Here is a 19,421-nt window from a genome sequence, read left to right on the forward strand (position 1 = left end):
CTGAGGAATACTGGAGCGCACTGAACCGACGGTGCATCAGCACACCAGCTATAAGAACCAGGACTGGGACTGACGGTCAGGAAACCGATTTTAATAATCGGTGACTCCAACTTAGCCAGAATCCCAGTTTTCACCGACGAGCGGGTCCAAGGGACAGCTATCCCGGTGCCACCTGTTCACATATAACACATCTGCTTAAAAAATTGAGTATACAACCACAAGTTGAACATGTGATCCTGTCAGTCGGTCTGAATAACTGCTTGAGAGAACAGACCACACCCACCTCGTGCAAACAGCTGCAACAACTAGTTGCCGTAACAACAACGGCCTTCCCGATGGCTATCATCCACGTCCCCATTATCCACTATTCGAACAGAATACCGGAAAACCAACAACTGTTAATCTCTGACATGAACAAAAAAATCAGGTTGAAATATAATTTCCTAACCCGCATTGATAGACCAGATTTCATAGTCAATCCAATGATCCAATTCATTGGACGAAAGAAACAGCGGATAAGATCCTCAAACACTGGCTGTCTAAGTTAAACATGTAAGAGGGGAAAATGCTGTGCATGTACTCCCCTCATCCTCAAACATAATTAACCTAAGCCAGTCATTCTCCTTAAATAGAGCGGAGATACAAATACTGGAGAAAGGATTGACTTTTATACCTACACCCAAACCACCAACTACAACAGAAATACGTAAAGACCTCCACCTTTATCATCGTAGACTAAAGTTATTAGACTACTTTGACTACAATAGACAACAAGAGACCGTACCCTTTATTGTCCCATCACACTGGGAACCGCAATTGGAAGCAGTGTCCTCTCCAATTCAGAACCTCATCAGGGCAGATATAGCGGCTTTCCGCCAGCTTAAACCGCGCCACACAGGCAGACAAAACATCAGCCAGGCGGAGAGAGGAGCGCTTGCTGGTCTCGCTAACAACCCGGACATCATCATTAAAGCAGCGGACAAAGGAGGCCAAATCTGTTTACAGGACAAAATTCATTATTTACAGGAAGCCAACAGGCAACTTAATGACACCCAGTATTATAAACCGCTGCAATATTTACTTCAACCTGAAACTCAAACTATCGTCAGAGATAGAGTGGAACAATTATACAAGGACAAATTCATAAACAATAAACAAAAAACTTACCTCATGGGACCTGATAATCCTCGTCCACGTCTATTCTATCTATTGCCGAAAATCCACAAACCTGCTGCATCGTGGCCAGTCCCGCACGTGATCCCCAGTGGCAGACCCATCGTCAGCGACTGTGGCTCGGAGACGTACAACATCACAGAGTACATCGATTTTTTTCTGAATCCACTATCACAGCAACATCCCAGTTATGTTAAGGATACTTATCATTTTGTGAATAAATTGAAAAGCATACGAACATGTACTAACGCGTATATTTTTTCTGTTGATGTTGACTCCTTGTACACTAACATAGACACAACGCTGGGTCTGAAAGCGGTGGCTGAGTGTTTTAGCAGGAACCCTGATCCCTCTCGTCCTGATGAGTTCATCCTCGACCTATTGAAACTCACATTAGAAAGGAATGACTTTGAATTTAATGGCAAGTTTTTCCTGCAGGTCTCTGGATGCGCCATGGGCCGAAAGTACTCACCTGCTTATGCAGATATTTACATGGCAGATTGGGAGAAAACTGCTTTCCAAAAATGCAGCAAAATACCAGCTCTCTATTTAAGATATCTGGATGACATTTTTGGAATATGGCCACATTCACTGGCAGATTTTAATGATTTTATGGCAATTTTGAACAGCCACCATCCTAAAATCTCCCTCAAATACAACATCCAACCACATCAGGTGGAATTCCTGGATACACAAGCCTTCTTTTGTGATATCAATCAGAGTTCAAAAGGTTTAGCCACTAGAGTACATTTCAAGGATACAGACAGGCATGCTTTACTCCATAAGACTAGTTTCCATCCCCGTCATACATATAAAGGTCTCATAAAATCACAACTCATCAGATTTCACAGGATCTGCACCTATAAACAAGATACAGAAACTGCCACCAACACTCTATTTGCGGCTCTGAGACCTAGAGGCTATTCAGCCAGGTTCCTCAGAGCCGCCAAAAGTGAAGTGAGGAGACTTTTTGAATCATCCGGGGAATATACTAGCAGAAAAAATAACATGCCTGTCATACCTTTTGTGATTACTTACTCACCTCATGTATCACAACTAAACTCTGAATTGAAAACCAATTTTCAGAAGGCACAAAATCAGATCCAGGAACTGGGAGATTTTAAGATGATCACTGCCTACAGGAGAAACAAGAACCTCAAGGACATTTTGGTACACACAGCTATGGCAAAACAAGAAAGACCACGCTCAAACAACCCCAAATTTATAAATACACTCTTTATAGAAAATACATTCTCTGAGAAAGGTGCTCCCATTAGACAGAGCTTTGAAGAAAAATGTCAGAAATGTAGTCTATGCAATCCAGTGTACCATCTGCAAAAAAATTTACATAGGAGAGACAGGTAACAGCCTTAAAACCAGGATCTATCAACATACATACCAAATTAATAAAACGGAAAACTCGACTATTCTTTATAATCATCTTAGAAATCATGGTCCCAATAATTACATCTTTTTGGGACTGGAAAACAATAATAATTGGTCTAGATCCTTTAGGAAAAGAAAAGAGAGAGAATGGATAAACACTTTGGAAACTATAAACCCAAAAGGACTAAATGAAAAACAATAATTTAAGGTTTTTTTACAAAAGGTATTTAGAAATTATTGCTTTTAATAAATAACCTTTTTAAGAACTCCTAAGTATTTCTTTTTCAAAAAATTGTTTTTTTAAAATAAAAAAATATAAAACCAACTATCTTTTACATATAAGGATTTTATTTACATGTGTTTAACAGTAAAAAGATAGTTTAAAAATACAATAAAAATTTAAAAACTATAAAAACAACCTGGAGGCTAGAATTATAACATAAGTTTTAAAAGCAATAATATATTAATAAATACCATTTCATTGTCCTTATCCTACTCTCTCTCATAAATATATAAAAATATCTCTCCTTGCTTAACCTGCAGATTAACTTGGTGTTGTTTTTAACTGAATGGTATGAGTTTTCCCTCCTTTTGTGTGCTAATTAATTTCCTTTGGTATACAATAACCCAACCTTTAATTTATTGATACAATACTCAGCCATATCTAATTTTTTTTTTTTTTTTTTTTTTTTTTTTTTTCTCCCTATTATTATTTCCAGAACTTATTTCCTAACCATAACCACCTAGGAGAGTATGCCTAACATCAACCATATCATAATAAAACTATTTTTATTTAACCTGTACATGGCCCCTCCCCTAACCTTAACCATTCAGGGGGGGCCCTAACCCTAAGGTCTTTTAACCCCCACAAGACCAACCCCCACACACCTTACCTCCATTTTCATTTATATTCTTATAGGAATTTTTAACCCTTAATTGGCTCTCTCCCTCGCTTTCACGGTGGTTTTAGGAAATTAAAATATCTTTTTTTAACCCTAATTTATTTGGTTTTAAAATTTTATTTATGTATTGTTATCTTATTGTTGTCTTTGTCAAATTTTATTTTATTTTATTTTATTTAATTTTGCACTATTGGAGTTATAGAAACCCCCAAGGAGAAACAAAAATAAATAAATGACAGAGTAGATACCTGTTGCCAGAGCTGCTTTTTTTATTAGAAATTTCTATTTATTTTAAAGAGCTTTGTCCCCTAACCTAACCCTGCCAGAGCCAGGTCAGTCAATTCTTCTCCTATAAGATGGGTACAAACAAACAGACATTTTTTTACAAGGTGTTTAGAAATGCTAAAGAAACAATTTCCTTCTCTATAACATAAAGCATTAATTACCGCTCTGTGAAGATAGGAAGAGGGGTGTGTCCATCGTCACGGGGGACAGTCCGACGGTGGGCGCAGGACATCTCCAGGACCAATCACAACGACCCCCTACGGGGTTACCGCCACGGAAAACTCTTCTTATCTTCCGGTTTCCACCTTGTATCCTCCAGTCTCTGATGAAGCCTGAGATAGGCGAAACGTTAGACCGGTCACCATTTGAACTCCACGAGAGGACTTTTGAAAACGAGGATTGTATATTACCTTTTGCATACTCAACCTGTTACCTACCAGGTTACAACCCGTTCTGGAAGCTTTATCCTGCTACTGACTCACAAAAACGGCATCGGGTGAGTGAAACATCGGATCAGGAAGTAAAAGGCAAACAAAAGCCGACTCCATCTTCTCTCCCCGCTAGCTAAAAAGAGACTCCATAAGTGAGCATTTTATTGTGTGCCAGCAACCAGCCTTTATTCAGGGGGGCCTAATTTGTCTTCTTTTATTATTTTATTGCACCCCCCTCCTGAAAAAAGAACTGTACAAGCTTCTATAAGACAACCACAAATCACTGTAAAAACTAATAACTGTGTATTTCACTTAAATATATTTATTGGTTTTTTTAATTTCTCTTTATGATATGATGTATGCTTGGATTAATCTGGACTGAGTTTTTTTATCAATGTATTTATTTTTGATCGAATGCCTTTCATAGTAAAAGCACTCGACCATTTGAATGTAGCGGTGTCACTTTACCGTCCACTAGCGGCCATTTTGTAAAGCGGAGCCAACATTTCAATGCTTTAACCTCGGTTGTAACAATTTTTATGTTGGCTTAGCTATTGAAGTGACACTATTATTTATTTATATCTTCTCAGTGAAACAGCCAAGCTTATTAATTAATTTATTTATTTTAAGTGTTGTGTCAATTTGATAGAACACAGTTTTTTACAGTTGTTTACACAGCAAAGGGAATTTTCCTCTTAAGAGTCCTTTTAAGGAGTTTTTGAATTTCTTCTTATAACTCCACAAATTTATACAAATTGTTTTTGTTGTTTCTATCTACTTGTGTTATTGTCATTTTTAATAACCCCCCTTCTTTTTAAATTTTTAATATAAAAACAATTTTTTTTTTTTTTTTTTTTTTTTTTTTTTTTTTTTTTTTTCCTAGCGCTTTTCAGATCGCCCTCTTTCTAACTTGTTTTTTTCTTTTTTTGATAGAATTCGGTTTCAACCGAGTTCCTCCTGTAGGTGGTGATCTTTTTTGATTTCTTATTTTAGCCCCCCCCCCCCCCCCCTTTTTTTTCCAGGAAAAACAATAATTTATTATCAAAAAATTATTTTTCTATAGTTGAACACTTACCTGTAGTCTTCCACTCCAGCCAATAGACTCTACTCACCGGAGCCCTACGGTTCCATGGCGCTTCCTCTGACCAACCGTTTCAGTGTCCTAGCCGCACAGCCAGACTGCAGCGAATCTCCCTCGCGCAATTGGTCTCCAAACCGAGTCAGGAAAAATAATACAATTAACCAACGAAACGCTACGAACAGCGAGAATGTCATCCATCAACCTGACAATACCAAAAGATATTTCAAAATCTTACAAGCGGTTCATCATGCAGAAATTATTAATGAAATGATCAGCAAAGACACTCTCCCGCAGGGCATGCTGAAATTAGCGAACAGAATCAGCTCCTCGATTAAACCATCCTCACCCAACACATCTGTAATAGACAGAGTAAGAGCCAATACCATTCAGTGGATGTTGACAAATACGCACATCCTCAGAGACCACTATGATGCGGTACTGGCCACGGAGCTTAATCAGGTAGGACCCTGGGACCAGACTAGCTTTGACAAAACCTTGATTTGGGCCAAAAACAGATACAGGAGAAAATTGACACCATCGTCGGTAGAAACCTGCAAAAATCTGATAAAGAACTACAAACACGTACCTGCAACCGCTCCTCCATCTGTTTTTAACACCGCAGATTTCCCTCCCCTTCCTCCAGCGGCGCGGCCAGAAAGCATGGGTCTCTCTGATCCAGCTGAGCCGAACCAGACCGAACCAGGCTCGGGGGGGAACGACCCGGTCATCACGGGGAACGAGCCAAACACCATGCTAGCTCCTGCGCCCCCTCCGGCCCAGGAACCGACAGCGGCACGCCAGGCGCACAGGCAGACAATGGCTCAAGTGCACCCGAGCCACGCGGACGCACCGCTACTAGCTTCACAGCCTGCAACGGACAAATCACCTCCACCGAATGAAATCACAGATCAATATTCCAGTAATACAAAACAAGACAACATTCCCAAAGTCAATTTTGAACTAGTTTGTGAAGAAGACACTACAGATAACTTACCAACTGGTCCCCAATTCTCGAACGTAGCCGTCACCGTGTCCGAGGAGATCACGCTGACCCCTGCAGCGGACGGCGCACTCGGTGACGTCACTCAAGGGGCGCTCGCTGAGTCCGAACCGGTGAGTGCGGTGAACACAGTGGGGGCGGGGGCACAAGATGGAGATAAAAATATGATGACAGAGGGCACAATTGAAAGTCAAAATGACACTAATGCCCCTCAGTCTGACTCCATTTCTGCACCTAAACCCCAACGTACCACCTCCCGCATACGGACCACACTGGAGCGCACTGAACCGACGGTGCATCAGCACACCAGCTATAAGAACCAGGACTGGCGACTGACGGTCAGGAAACCGATTTTAATAATCGGTGACTCCAACTTAGCCAGAATCCCAGTTTTCACCGACGAGCGGGTCCAAGTGGACAGCTATCCCGGTGCCACCTGTTCACATATAACACATCTGCTTAAAAAATTGAGTATACAACCACAAGTTGAACATGTGATCCTGTCAGTCGGTCTGAATAACTGCTTGAGAGAACAGACCACACCCACCTCGTGCAAACAGCTGCAACAACTAGTTGCCGTAACAACAACGGCCTTCCCGATGGCTATCATCCACGTCCCCATTATCCACTATTCGAACAGAATACCGGAAAACCAACAACTGTTAATCTCTGACATGAACAAAAAAATCAGGTTGAAATATAATTTCCTAACCCGCATTGATAGACCAGATTTCATAGTCAATCCCAATGATCCAATTCATTGGACGAAAGAAACAGCGGATAAGATCCTCAAACACTGGCTGTCTAAGTTAAACATGTAAGAGGGGAAAATGCTGTGCATGTACTCCCCTCATCCTCAAACATAATTAACCTAAGCCAGTCATTCTCCTTAAATAGAGCGGAGATACAAATACTGGAGAAAGGATTGACTTTTATACCTACACCCAAACCACCAACTACAACAGAAATACGTAAAGACCTCCACCTTTATCATCGTAGACTAAAGTTATTAGACTACTTTGACTACAATAGACAACAAGAGACCGTACCCTTTATTGTCCCATCACACTGGGAACCGCAATTGGAAGCAGTGTCCTCTCCAATTCAGAACCTCATCAGGGCAGATATAGCGGCTTTCCGCCAGCTTAAACCGCGCCACACAGGCAGACAAAACATCAGCCAGGCGGAGAGAGGAGCGCTTGCTGGTCTCGCTAACAACCCGGACATCATCATTAAAGCAGCGGACAAAGGAGGCCAAATCTGTTTACAGGACAAAATTCATTATTTACAGGAAGCCAACAGGCAACTTAATGACACCCAGTATTATAAACCGCTGCAATATTTACTTCAACCTGAAACTCAAACTATCGTCAGAGATAGAGTGGAACAATTATACAAGGACAAATTCATAAACAATAAACAAAAAACTTACCTCATGGGACCTGATAATCCTCGTCCACGTCTATTCTATCTATTGCCGAAAATCCACAAACCTGCTGCATCGTGGCCAGTCCCGCACGTGATCCCCAGTGGCAGACCCATCGTCAGCGACTGTGGCTCGGAGACGTACAACATCACAGAGTACATCGATTTTTTTCTGAATCCACTATCACAGCAACATCCCAGTTATGTTAAGGATACTTATCATTTTGTGAATAAATTGAAAAGCATACGAACATGTACTAACGCGTATATTTTTTCTGTTGATGTTGACTCCTTGTACACTAACATAGACACAACGCTGGGTCTGAAAGCGGTGGCTGAGTGTTTTAGCAGGAACCCTGATCCCTCTCGTCCTGATGAGTTCATCCTCGACCTATTGAAACTCACATTAGAAAGGAATGACTTTGAATTTAATGGCAAGTTTTTCCTGCAGGTCTCTGGATGCGCCATGGGCCGAAAGTACTCACCTGCTTATGCAGATATTTACATGGCAGATTGGGAGAAAACTGCTTTCCAAAAATGCAGCAAAATACCAGCTCTCTATTTAAGATATCTGGATGACATTTTTGGAATATGGCCACATTCACTGGCAGATTTTAATGATTTTATGGCAATTTTGAACAGCCACCATCCTAAAATCTCCCTCAAATACAACATCCAACCACATCAGGTGGAATTCCTGGATACACAAGCCTTCTTTTGTGATATCAATCAGAGTTCAAAAGGTTTAGCCACTAGAGTACATTTCAAGGATACAGACAGGCATGCTTTACTCCATAAGACTAGTTTCCATCCCCGTCATACATATAAAGGTCTCATAAAATCACAACTCATCAGATTTCACAGGATCTGCACCTATAAACAAGATACAGAAACTGCCACCAACACTCTATTTGCGGCTCTGAGACCTAGAGGCTATTCAGCCAGGTTCCTCAGAGCCGCCAAAAGTGAAGTGAGGAGACTTTTTGAATCATCCGGGGAATATACTAGCAGAAAAAATAACATGCCTGTCATACCTTTTGTGATTACTTACTCACCTCATGTATCACAACTAAACTCTGAATTGAAAACCAATTTTCAGAAGGCACAAAATCAGATCCAGGAACTGGGAGATTTTAAGATGATCACTGCCTACAGGAGAAACAAGAACCTCAAGGACATTTTGGTACACACAGCTATGGCAAAACAAGAAAGACCACGCTCAAACAACCCCAAATTTATAAATACACTCTTTATAGAAAATACATTCTCTGAGAAAGGTGCTCCCATTAGACAGAGCTTTGAAGAAAATGTCAGAAATGTAGTCTATGCAATCCAGTGTACCATCTGCAAAAAAATTTACATAGGAGAGACAGGTAACAGCCTTAAAACCAGGATCTATCAACATACATACCAAATTAATAAAACGGAAAACTCGACTATTCTTTATAATCATCTTAGAAATCATGGTCCCAATAATTACATCTTTTTGGGACTGGAAAACAATAATAATTGGTCTAGATCCTTTAGGAAAAGAAAAGAGAGAGAATGGATAAACACTTTGGAAACTATAAACCCAAAAGGACTAAATGAAAAACAATAATTTAAGGTTTTTTTACAAAAGGTATTTAGAAATTATTGCTTTTAATAAATAACCTTTTTAAGAACTCCTAAGTATTTCTTTTTCAAAAAATTGTTTTTTTAAAATAAAAAAATATAAAACCAACTATCTTTTACATATAAGGATTTTATTTACATGTGTTTAACAGTAAAAAGATAGTTTAAAAATACAATAAAAATTTAAAAACTATAAAAACAACCTGGAGGCTAGAATTATAACATAAGTTTTAAAAGCAATAATATATTAATAAATACCATTTCATTGTCCTTATCCTACTCTCTCTCATAAATATATAAAAATATCTCTCCTTGCTTAACCTGCAGATTAACTTGGTGTTGTTTTTAACTGAATGGTATGAGTTTTCCCTCCTTTTGTGTGCTAATTAATTTCCTTTGGTATACAATAACCCAACCTTTAATTTATTGATACAATACTCAGCCATATCTAATTTTTTTTTTTTTTTTTTTTTTTTTTTTTTTTCTCCCTATTATTATTTCCAGAACTTATTTCCTAACCATAACCACCTAGGAGAGTATGCCTAACATCAACCATATCATAATAAAACTATTTTTATTTAACCTGTACATGGCCCCTCCCCTAACCTTAACCATTCAGGGGGGGCCCTAACCCTAAGGTCTTTTAACCCCCACAAGACCAACCCCCACACACCTTACCTCCATTTTCATTTATATTCTTATAGGAATTTTTAACCCTTAATTGGCTCTCTCCCTCGCTTTCACGGTGGTTTTAGGAAATTAAAATATCTTTTTTTAACCCTAATTTATTTGGTTTTAAAATTTTATTTATGTATTGTTATCTTATTGTTGTCTTTGTCAAATTTTATTTTATTTTATTTTATTTAATTTTGCACTATTGGAGTTATAGAAACCCCCAAGGAGAAACAAAAATAAATAAATGACAGAGTAGATACCTGTTGCCAGAGCTGCTTTTTTTATTAGAAATTTCTATTTATTTTAAAGAGCTTTGTCCCCTAACCTAACCCTGCCAGAGCCAGGTCAGTCAATTCTTCTCCTATAAGATGGGTACAAACAAACAGACATTTTTTTACAAGGTGTTTAGAAATGCTAAAGAAACAATTTCCTTCTCTATAACATAAAGCATTAATTACCGCTCTGTGAAGATAGGAAGAGGGGTGTGTCCATCGTCACGGGGGACAGTCCGACGGTGGGCGCAGGACATCTCCAGGACCAATCACAACGACCCCCTACGGGGTTACCGCCACGGAAAACTCTTCTTATCTTCCGGTTTCCACCTTGTATCCTCCAGTCTCTGATGAAGCCTGAGATAGGCGAAACGTTAGACCGGTCACCATTTGAACTCCACGAGAGGACTTTTGAAAACGAGGATTGTATATTACCTTTTGCATACTCAACCTGTTACCTACCAGGTTACAACCCGTTCTGGAAGCTTTATCCTGCTACTGACTCACAAAAACGGCATCGGGTGAGTGAAACATCGGATCAGGAAGTAAAAGGCAAACAAAAGCCGACTCCATCTTCTCTCCCCGCTAGCTAAAAAGAGACTCCATAAGTGAGCATTTTATTGTGTGCCAGCAACCAGCCTTTATTCAGGGGGGCCTAATTTGTCTTCTTTTATTATTTTATTGCACCCCCCTCCTGAAAAAAGAACTGTACAAGCTTCTATAAGACAACCACAAATCACTGTAAAAACTAATAACTGTGTATTTCACTTAAATATATTTATTGGTTTTTTTAATTTCTCTTTATGATATGATGTATGCTTGGATTAATCTGGACTGAGTTTTTTTATCAATGTATTTATTTTTGATCGAATGCCTTTCATAGTAAAAGCACTCGACCATTTGAATGTAGCGGTGTCACTTTACCGTCCACTAGCGGCCATTTTGTAAAGCGGAGCCAACATTTCAATGCTTTAACCTCGGTTGTAACAATTTTTATGTTGGCTTAGCTATTGAAGTGACACTATTATTTATTTATATCTTCTCAGTGAAACAGCCAAGCTTATTAATTAATTTATTTATTTTAAGTGTTGTGTCAATTTGATAGAACACAGTTTTTTACAGTTGTTTACACAGCAAAGGGAATTTTCCTCTTAAGAGTCCTTTTAAGGAGTTTTTGAATTTCTTCTTATAACTCCACAAATTTATACAAATTGTTTTTGTTGTTTCTATCTACTTGTGTTATTGTCATTTTTAAAACCCCCCTTCTTTTTAAATTTTTAATATAAAAACAATTTTTTTTTTTTTTTTTTTTTTTTTTTTTTTTTTTTTTTTTTTCCTAGCGCTTTTCAGATCGCCCTCTTTCTAACTTGTTTTTTTCTTTTTTTGATAGAATTCGGTTTCAACCGAGTTCCTCCTGTAGGTGGTGATCTTTTTTGATTTCTTATTTTAGCCCCCCCCCCCCCCCCCTTTTTTTTCCAGGAAAAACAATAATTTATTATCAAAAAATTATTTTTCTATAGTTGAACACTTACCTGTAGTCTTCCACTCCAGCCAATAGACTCTACTCACCGGAGCCCTACGGTTCCATGGCGCTTCCTCTGACCAACCGTTTCAGTGTCCTAGCCGCACAGCCAGACTGCAGCGAATCTCCCTCGCGCAATTGGTCTCCAAACCGAGTCAGGAAAAATAATACAATTAACCAACGAAACGCTACGAACAGCGAGAATGTCATCCATCAACCTGACAATACCAAAAGATATTTCAAAATCTTACAAGCGGTTCATCATGCAGAAATTATTAATGAAATGATCAGCAAAGACACTCTCCCGCAGGGCATGCTGAAATTAGCGAACAGAATCAGCTCCTCGATTAAACCATCCTCACCCAACACATCTGTAATAGACAGAGTAAGAGCCAATACCATTCAGTGGATGTTGACAAATACGCACATCCTCAGAGACCACTATGATGCGGTACTGGCCACGGAGCTTAATCAGGTAGGACCCTGGGACCAGACTAGCTTTGACAAAACCTTGATTTGGGCCAAAAACAGATACAGGAGAAAATTGACACCATCGTCGGTAGAAACCTGCAAAAATCTGATAAAGAACTACAAACACGTACCTGCAACCGCTCCTCCATCTGTTTTTAACACCGCAGATTTCCCTCCCCTTCCTCCAGCGGCGCGGCCAGAAAGCATGGGTCTCTCTGATCCAGCTGAGCCGAACCAGACCGAACCAGGCTCGGGGGGGAACGACCCGGTCATCACGGGGAACGAGCCAAACACCATGCTAGCTCCTGCGCCCCCTCCGGCCCAGGAACCGACAGCGGCACGCCAGGCGCACAGGCAGACAATGGCTCAAGTGCACCCGAGCCACGCGGACGCACCGCTACTAGCTTCACAGCCTGCAACGGACAAATCACCTCCACCGAATGAAATCACAGATCAATATTCCAGTAATACAAAACAAGACAACATTCCCAAAGTCAATTTTGAACTAGTTTGTGAAGAAGACACTACAGATAACTTACCAACTGGTCCCCAATTCTCGAACGTAGCCGTCACCGTGTCCGAGGAGATCACGCTGACCCCTGCAGCGGACGGCGCACTCGGTGACGTCACTCAAGGGGCGCTCGCTGAGTCCGAACCGGTGAGTGCGGTGAACACAGTGGGGGCGGGGGCACAAGATGGAGATAAAAATATGATGACAGAGGGCACAATTGAAAGTCAAAATGACACTAATGCCCCTCAGTCTGACTCCATTTCTGCACCTAAACCCCAACGTACCACCTCCCGCATACGGACCACACTGGAGCGCACTGAACCGACGGTGCATCAGCACACCAGCTATAAGAACCAGGACTGGCGACTGACGGTCAGGAAACCGATTTTAATAATCGGTGACTCCAACTTAGCCAGAATCCCAGTTTTCACCGACGAGCGGGTCCAAGTGGACAGCTATCCCGGTGCCACCTGTTCACATATAACACATCTGCTTAAAAAATTGAGTATACAACCACAAGTTGAACATGTGATCCTGTCAGTCGGTCTGAATAACTGCTTGAGAGAACAGACCACACCCACCTCGTGCAAACAGCTGCAACAACTAGTTGCCGTAACAACAACGGCCTTCCCGATGGCTATCATCCACGTCCCCATTATCCACTATTCGAACAGAATACCGGAAAACCAACAACTGTTAATCTCTGACATGAACAAAAAAATCAGGTTGAAATATAATTTCCTAACCCGCATTGATAGACCAGATTTCATAGTCAATCCCAATGATCCAATTCATTGGACGAAAGAAACAGCGGATAAGATCCTCAAACACTGGCTGTCTAAGTTAAACATGTAAGAGGGGAAAATGCTGTGCATGTACTCCCCTCATCCTCAAACATAATTAACCTAAGCCAGTCATTCTCCTTAAATAGAGCGGAGATACAAATACTGGAGAAAGGATTGACTTTTATACCTACACCCAAACCACCAACTACAACAGAAATACGTAAAGACCTCCACCTTTATCATCGTAGACTAAAGTTATTAGACTACTTTGACTACAATAGACAACAAGAGACCGTACCCTTTATTGTCCCATCACACTGGGAACCGCAATTGGAAGCAGTGTCCTCTCCAATTCAGAACCTCATCAGGGCAGATATAGCGGCTTTCCGCCAGCTTAAACCGCGCCACACAGGCAGACAAAACATCAGCCAGGCGGAGAGAGGAGCGCTTGCTGGTCTCGCTAACAACCCGGACATCATCATTAAAGCAGCGGACAAAGGAGGCCAAATCTGTTTACAGGACAAAATTCATTATTTACAGGAAGCCAACAGGCAACTTAATGACACCCAGTATTATAAACCGCTGCAATATTTACTTCAACCTGAAACTCAAACTATCGTCAGAGATAGAGTGGAACAATTATACAAGGACAAATTCATAAACAATAAACAAAAAACTTACCTCATGGGACCTGATAATCCTCGTCCACGTCTATTCTATCTATTGCCGAAAATCCACAAACCTGCTGCATCGTGGCCAGTCCCGCACGTGATCCCCAGTGGCAGACCCATCGTCAGCGACTGTGGCTCGGAGACGTACAACATCACAGAGTACATCGATTTTTTTCTGAATCCACTATCACAGCAACATCCCAGTTATGTTAAGGATACTTATCATTTTGTGAATAAATTGAAAAGCATACGAACATGTACTAACGCGTATATTTTTTCTGTTGATGTTGACTCCTTGTACACTAACATAGACACAACGCTGGGTCTGAAAGCGGTGGCTGAGTGTTTTAGCAGGAACCCTGATCCCTCTCGTCCTGATGAGTTCATCCTCGACCTATTGAAACTCACATTAGAAAGGAATGACTTTGAATTTAATGGCAAGTTTTTCCTGCAGGTCTCTGGATGCGCCATGGGCCGAAAGTACTCACCTGCTTATGCAGATATTTACATGGCAGATTGGGAGAAAACTGCTTTCCAAAAATGCAGCAAAATACCAGCTCTCTATTTAAGATATCTGGATGACATTTTTGGAATATGGCCACATTCACTGGCAGATTTTAATGATTTTATGGCAATTTTGAACAGCCACCATCCTAAAATCTCCCTCAAATACAACATCCAACCACATCAGGTGGAATTCCTGGATACACAAGCCTTCTTTTGTGATATCAATCAGAGTTCAAAAGGTTTAGCCACTAGAGTACATTTCAAGGATACAGACAGGCATGCTTTACTCCATAAGACTAGTTTCCATCCCCGTCATACATATAAAGGTCTCATAAAATCACAACTCATCAGATTTCACAGGATCTGCACCTATAAACAAGATACAGAAACTGCCACCAACACTCTATTTGCGGCTCTGAGACCTAGAGGCTATTCAGCCAGGTTCCTCAGAGCCGCCAAAAGTGAAGTGAGGAGACTTTTTGAATCATCCGGGGAATATACTAGCAGAAAAAATAACATGCCTGTCATACCTTTTGTGATTACTTACTCACCTCATGTATCACAACTAAACTCTGAATTGAAAACCAATTTTCAGAAGGCACAAAATCAGATCCAGGAACTGGGAGATTTTAAGATGATCACTGCCTACAGGAGAAACAAGAACCTCAAGGACATTTTGGTACACACAGCTATGGCAAAACAAGAAAGACCACGCTCAAACAACCCCAAATTTATAAATACACTCTTTATAGAAAATACATTCTCTGAGAAAGGTGCTCCCATTAGACAGAGCTTTGAAGAAAATGTCAGAAATGTAGTCTATGCAATCCAGTGTACCATCTGCAAAAAAATTTACATAGGAGAGACAGGTAACAGCCTTAAAACCAGGATCTATCAACATACATACCAAATTAATAAAACGGAAAACTCGACTATTCTTTATAATCATCTTAGAAATCATGGTCCCAATAATTACATCTTTTTGGGACTGGAAAACAATAATAATTGGTCTAGATCCTTTAGGAAAAGAAAAGAGAGAGAATGGATAAACACTTTGGAAACTATAAACCCAAAAGGACTAAATGAAAAACAATAATTTAAGGTTTTTTTACAAAAGGTATTTAGAAATTATTGCTTTTAATAAATAACCTTTTTAAGAACTCCTAAGTATTTCTTTTTCAAAAAATTGTTTTTTTAAAATAAAAAAATATAAAACCAACTATCTTTTACATATAAGGATTTTATTTACATGTGTTTAACAGTAAAAAGATAGTTTAAAAATACAATAAAAATTTAAAAACTATAAAAACAACCTGGAGGCTAGAATTATAACATAAGTTTTAAAAGCAATAATATATTAATAAATACCATTTCATTGTCCTTATCCTACTCTCTCTCATAAATATATAAAAATATCTCTCCTTGCTTAACCTGCAGATTAACTTGGTGTTGTTTTTAACTGAATGGTATGAGTTTTCCCTCCTTTTGTGTGCTAATTAATTTCCTTTGGTATACAATAACCCAACCTTTAATTTATTGATACAATACTCAGCCATATCTAATTTTTTTTTTTTTTTTTTTTTTTTTTTTTTTTCTCCCTATTATTATTTCCAGAACTTATTTCCTAACCATAACCACCTAGGAGAGTATGCCTAACATCAACCATATCATAATAAAACTATTTTTATTTAACCTGTACATGGCCCCTCCCCTAACCTTAACCATTCAGGGGGGGCCCTAACCCTAAGGTCTTTTAACCCCCACAAGACCAACCCCCACACACCTTACCTCCATTTTCATTTATATTCTTATAGGAATTTTTAACCCTTAATTGGCTCTCTCCCTCGCTTTCACGGTGGTTTTAGGAAATTAAAATATCTTTTTTTAACCCTAATTTATTTGGTTTTAAAATTTTATTTATGTATTGTTATCTTATTGTTGTCTTTGTCAAATTTTATTTTATTTTATTTTATTTAATTTTGCACTATTGGAGTTATAGAAACCCCCAAGGAGAAACAAAAATAAATAAATGACAGAGTAGATACCTGTTGCCAGAGCTGCTTTTTTTATTAGAAATTTCTATTTATTTTAAAGAGCTTTGTCCCCTAACCTAACCCTGCCAGAGCCAGGTCAGTCAATTCTTCTCCTATAAGATGGGTACAAACAAACAGACATTTTTTTACAAGGTGTTTAGAAATGCTAAAGAAACAATTTCCTTCTCTATAACATAAAGCATTAATTACCGCTCTGTGAAGATAGGAAGAGGGGTGTGTCCATCGTCACGGGGGACAGTCCGACGGTGGGCGCAGGACATCTCCAGGACCAATCACAACGACCCCCTACGGGGTTACCGCCACGGAAAACTCTTCTTATCTTCCGGTTTCCACCTTGTATCCTCCAGTCTCTGATGAAGCCTGAGATAGGCGAAACGTTAGACCGGTCACCATTTGAACTCCACGAGAGGACTTTTGAAAACGAGGATTGTATATTACCTTTTGCATACTCAACCTGTTACCTACCAGGTTACAACCCGTTCTGGAAGCTTTATCCTGCTACTGACTCACAAAAACGGCATCGGGTGAGTGAAACATCGGATCAGGAAGTAAAAGGCAAACAAAAGCCGACTCCATCTTCTCTCCCCGCTAGCTAAAAAGAGACTCCATAAGTGAGCATTTTATTGTGTGCCAGCAACCAGCCTTTATTCAGGGGGGCCTAATTTGTCTTCTTTTATTATTTTATTGCACCCCCCTCCTGAAAAAAGAACTGTACAAGCTTCTATAAGACAACCACAAATCACTGTAAAAACTAATAACTGTGTATTTCACTTAAATATATTTATTGGTTTTTTTAATTTCTCTTTATGATATGATGTATGCTTGGATTAATCTGGACTGAGTTTTTTTATCAATGTATTTATTTTTGATCGAATGCCTTTCATAGTAAAAGCACTCGACCATTTGAATGTAGCGGTGTCACTTTACCGTCCACTAGCGGCCATTTTGTAAAGCGGAGCCAACATTTCAATGCTTTAACCTCGGTTGTAACAATTTTTATGTTGGCTTAGCTATTGAAGTGACACTATTATTTATTTATATCTTCTCAGTGAAACAGCCAAGCTTATTAATTAATTTATTTATTTTAAGTGTTGTGTCAATTTGATAGAACACAGTTTTTTACAGTTGTTTACACAGCAAAGGGAATTTTCCTCTTAAGAGTCCTTTTAAGGAGTTTTTGAATTTCTTCTTATAACTCCACAAATTTATACAAATTGTTTTTGTTGTTTCTATCTACTTGTGTTATTGTCATTTTTAATAACCCCCCTTCTTTTTAAATTTTTAATATAAAAACAATTTTTTTTTTTTTTTTTTTTTTTTTTTTTTTTTTTTTTTTTTTTTCCTAGCGCTTTTCAGATCGCCCTCTTTCTAACTTGTTTTTTTCTTTTTTTGATAGAATTCGGTTTCAACCGAGTTCCTCCTGTAGGTGGTGATCTTTTTTGATTTCTTATTTTAGCCCCCCCCCCCCCCCCCTTTTTTTTCCAGGAAAAACAATAATTTATTATCAAAAAATTATTTTTCTATAGTTGAACACTTACCTGTAGTCTTCCACTCCAGCCAATAGACTCTACTCACCGGAGCCCTACGGTTCCATGGCGCTTCCTCTGACCAACCGTTTCAGTGTCCTAGCCGCACAGCCAGACTGCAGCGAATCTCCCTCGCGCAATTGGTCTCCAAACCGAGTCAGGAAAAATAATACAATTAACCAACGAAACGCTACGAACAGCGAGAATGTCATCCATCAACCTGACAATACCAAAAGATATTTCAAAATCTTACAAGCGGTTCATCATGCAGAAATTATTAATGAAATGATCAGCAAAGACACTCTCCCGCAGGGCATGCTGAAATTAGCGAACAGAATCAGCTCCTCGATTAAACCATCCTCACCCAACACATCTGTAATAGACAGAGTAAGAGCCAATACCATTCAGTGGATGTTGACAAATACGCACATCCTCAGAGACCACTATGATGCGGTACTGGCCACGGAGCTTAATCAGGTAGGACCCTGGGACCAGACTAGCTTTGACAAAACCTTGATTTGGGCCAAAAACAGATACAGGAGAAAATTGACACCATCGTCGGTAGAAACCTGCAAAAATCTGATAAAGAACTACAAACACGTACCTGCAACCGCTCCTCCATCTGTTTTTAACACCGCAGATTTCCCTCCCCTTCCTCCAGCGGCGCGGCCAGAAAGCATGGGTCTCTCTGATCCAGCTGAGCCGAACCAGACCGAACCAGGCTCGGGGGGGAACGACCCGGTCATCACGGGGAACGAGCCAAACACCATGCTAGCTCCTGCGCCCCCTCCGGCCCAGGAACCGACAGCGGCACGCCAGGCGCACAGGCAGACAATGGCTCAAGTGCACCCGAGCCACGCGGACGCACCGCTACTAGCTTCACAGCCTGCAACGGACAAATCACCTCCACCGAATGAAATCACAGATCAATATTCCAGTAATACAAAACAAGACAACATTCCCAAAGTCAATTTTGAACTAGTTTGTGAAGAAGACACTACAGATAACTTACCAACTGGTCCCCAATTCTCGAACGTAGCCGTCACCGTGTCCGAGGAGATCACGCTGACCCCTGCAGCGGACGGCGCACTCGGTGACGTCACTCAAGGGGCGCTCGCTGAGTCCGAACC

This window comes from Trachinotus anak, unplaced genomic scaffold (genome assembly GCF_046630095.1).
Source record: "Trachinotus anak isolate AG129_WGS33_773 ecotype Australia unplaced genomic scaffold, CSIRO_AGI_Tana_v1 ptg000017l, whole genome shotgun sequence".
Taxonomy (NCBI): Eukaryota; Metazoa; Chordata; class Actinopteri; order Carangiformes; family Carangidae; genus Trachinotus; species Trachinotus anak.